Here is a 3,547-nt window from a genome sequence, read left to right as displayed (position 1 = left end):
ACAGAAGCTGGCATCACTCTAACCCCCAATCAAAGCCAGGGTCGAGGCCCCGTGGAATAGCAGGGGAGGTGGGTGCAGAGCAATGGAGCGAGCATCTGATGGGGCAGGGTGTGCACCTCGCCAAAGCTGGGTGTGGCTTTGTCACCCACCGTTCTAGGATAGGCTTGACTTTTCATCACCTCCTTCACAGCCATGAGGGCTCATTCTGTAAGATGTGGTGCAGGGTTAAGGGATGCAGATTGATCCCAAAAGAGAACAGAGCTGATCTTGATAGAGGTTGGACCTCCGTAGAGCACCAGATGTTGGCACTGAAAAGCAGTGACGGGGCTGGGGTACAGTTCAGGGCAGCTGGTCCCGGCCAGCAGCAGCTCATGTCCAGCGTCCTCAGCAGCCTCTGATCCCAGTGACAGCGTGACCAGGTCTCCCCTAGGAAACGGGTTCCTTTGAAGTTTTCAAAGGTATGAAGGAAAGCCTCCCTTTTTATGAGTTCTGCTGCAGGCAGAGGAAGTGGTTGTGTGCAGAGGAGAGCAATTAAGAGGCAAAGGTCGGCAAGCTGTTCTCCAGGCAGGGCGTGCTGCAGCCTGTCGGGGATGGAGGGGGTGTGGGCCCAGGCTCTAGTGCCCTCCTTCTGTGGGATCTGGGTGGGGGGTAGGAGCTCCTGGACAAGGGCAGGAAGCCACTTCAAGGCATCCCCATTTGGGATGAGTCCACTCTGACCCCGCTTGCCGCAGTACTCTGGAAGACAGTGACTTGGTCCAGCTCCCCATTCATCCAGTGTTGTTAGAAATGTCTAAGTAGGCCGGGTGTGGTAGCTGACGCCTGTAATCCCAGCACTTTAGGAGGCCGAGGTGGGTGGATCACCGGAGGTCAGGAGTTCGTGACCAGCCTGACCAACATGGAGAAACCCCATCTCTACTAAAAATACAAAAAATTAGCCGGGCATGGTGGCACATGCCTGTAATCTCAGCTACTCGGGAGGCTGAGGCAGGAGAATTGCTTGAACCCGGGAGGCGGAGGTTGTGGTAAGCTGAGATGGCGCCATTGCACTCCAGTCTCGGCAATGAGAGCAAAACTCTGCATCAAAAAAAAAAAAAAAAGTGTCTAAGTAGCACCAATATCAGTTCTGGCGGTGGGAGATGGTTAGTTCTTTTTTTCCCCAGCAAGTCTGCATCCCCAAGTGCCCTGTCACATCCTAGAACCACACAGCTGTCCTGCAGGGATCTAGACCAAGATTAACACATGATGCGCTGCATCCCACAAGGTGGACACCCCTTCCAGTGTGCCCAGGATTAAGTGGCTTCCTGGGACGCAGGACTTTCAGGGCTAAAGCCAGAACAAATTGGTCCCCTACCCAGATGACCCTTATCCCTCCACAAAGAGACCCAGACCTTCAAAGGAGACAAACTAAGCTACCCGAGGACAGAAGGCATCTAGACCAACCCTCTAGTTGGAAGACAGATCCAGTATCATTTGAAGATTAGAGATGTGGAGCCTTCCAGACCAGTCCCCAACCAAACCACTGCGCCAATCCAGGCCTGAATGGTCCCCCAAGCCAGGCTGAGCCGAGCCTGGGCACTGAGCTCCACCCTCCTCTGAGCCAGCTGAGGTTGTGTCCCCGCCCCACCCACCCTTTCTGGGCTCCCAGGTCCCTACAGCAACCCTTCTCACAGCTGCCCAGGTAGGTGCCTGGGAATGGTGAGGATGCACGCCATCCAGGGTGATGTCCACATGGCACTGCCAGTTCTGTGCATCGGGCTATAAAAAACACTCTCGTGGGCTTTATTTTTGCTGACATCTCTTAGCCCTGGTCGGATGGAGTGGGGTTGAGGGTGGGTGCAGTGTGAGCTAATTGTGGCTAATTTTGCTTCTGCTGACCAAGAGACTAGATGAGGTTTATAGAATGCATCTAAGAAGCTGAGGGAAGTGGAATGGGGTTTCCACTGGCCTTCCTTTCACCCTACAGGTGGCTCAGCCTCCCCGCTGCGTATCCCAGCCCTATGCATACAGAGGCTCCCTTTTACCCGCAGGCGTTGGTCTCAGGCCTGGATACAGGGAAGTGAAGAGCATGGAGAAAAAGTGAGCAAGAAGGGAGAAGAAAAGGAGGTGGATGGGTAAGGAGAGAAAAGAGAGGAGGCCCCAAAGTTGCCTCAGTGCCCTGAGTAAAGATGCTTACCAATTCCTAAATACCGCAGTGGCTAAGAGCTCTACATCCATCAGCCACATGCTGACTCCTCCAACAACTCTAGAAGCCAGGTTGGGTTCTGCCCCATTTTTACATAAAAAGAAACCGCCTCAGAGAAGCTGAGCAATTTGGTCACAGTAACACAGCAGTCAGCCTCATCACAGGGAGGGGTGACTGCAAAGCTCTCAGCAGCGATAATACACAGCTTTCTGTCTTTTAAACTTCTATTTGCAGAAGTACACGGTGAATCTCCATAGCAAGGAAGCTTTCCATCATCCTAACTGAAAGATCTTCAGGCACCAAACTCATTAACAGAAGCACCTGGAGAGTCAGAACCAGCCCCCTCGCCTGAGAGCTGGAAACGGCTGATGCGCTCCCCCTGCCGGCTGTTACGAAAACAATCAAATAACGTGAGGCTGGCAGCCTGGACAGGGATGCTTCACAAAGAAACGAGAAAACGGCAGCCATGCTGAGACTGTTCTGGGTTTGAAAAATGCAGTTCTGGAGACAAGAGAGAAAAGAAAGGAGTAATTCAAAACGGCTAGTTCCCTAAAGGAATGTTTGAGAGAATGGTTCTAAAATGAAAATGGTCTTTCAGCTTGAAAATTTGCAGTGGCAGATAGATTCACACAGCCTGAATTCAGAATACAAAGAAAAGGCAAGAAATGAGATGTAATCCTTGACTAAAAATAAAAACAATCACAAAAGCCATACATAGATATATAGAAAATGTTGACAAAAACAATATTTGAGTGCTTACTGTGAGCCAAGCACCATTTAAGAGCTTTACCTTTATTATCTAATCTTCATAGCAATCCTATGAAATAATGCTAATGTATCAGATGTGGAAAATAGGGCATACAGATGTAAAGCAACTTGTATAAGGCCAAGCAGCTAAAAAGTAGCAGTACTTTACAGGCATAGATACAGTAAACAAAAGGCAGGTGGAAGAGGGATTACAGGTTGTTCTTATCCAAAGTGTTTGGAGCCAGGTGCAGTAGAATGTGCCTGTAACCCTAGCTACTTGAAAGGCTGAGACAGGAGGACCTTTTGAGCTCAGGAGTTTGAATCCAGCCTGGGCAATATAGCTAGATGCTCCCCCCACCCCACTCGCCCCAGCACCCGCCATCTCTAAAAGATAAAAAATGCCAGGCATGGTGGGTCACACCTGTAATCCCAACGCTTTGGAAGGCCAAGACTGGAGGATCACTTGAGCCCAGGAATTCAAGATCAGCCTGGGCAACATAGCAAGACCTCTCCCCACCCCCATCTCTACAAAAATTTTTTAAAAATTAGCTAGGCATGGTGGTGCGCCTGCAGCCCCAGCTACTCAGGAGACTGAGGCAGGAGAAACACTTGAGCCCA

General features: G+C 50.6%; 1 long non-coding RNA gene across 1 annotated transcript; it reads left to right on the top strand.

Annotated features, from left to right (window-relative positions):
* The first annotated feature begins 205 nt into the window (after window positions 1–205).
* On the top strand, window positions 206–3,266 carry LOC111526189. Its single transcript, XR_002726285.3, has 3 exons — window positions 206–458; window positions 1,964–2,111; window positions 2,417–3,266. It is a non-coding gene; the product is annotated as an uncharacterized LOC111526189 (long non-coding RNA).
* The last annotated feature ends 281 nt before the right edge of the window (window positions 3,267–3,547 follow it).

Source organism: Piliocolobus tephrosceles, chromosome 1 (genome assembly GCF_002776525.5).
Source record: "Piliocolobus tephrosceles isolate RC106 chromosome 1, ASM277652v3, whole genome shotgun sequence".
NCBI classification, from domain to species: Eukaryota; Metazoa; Chordata; class Mammalia; order Primates; family Cercopithecidae; genus Piliocolobus; species Piliocolobus tephrosceles.
This window is presented reverse-complemented; position numbering and strand designations above follow the sequence as displayed.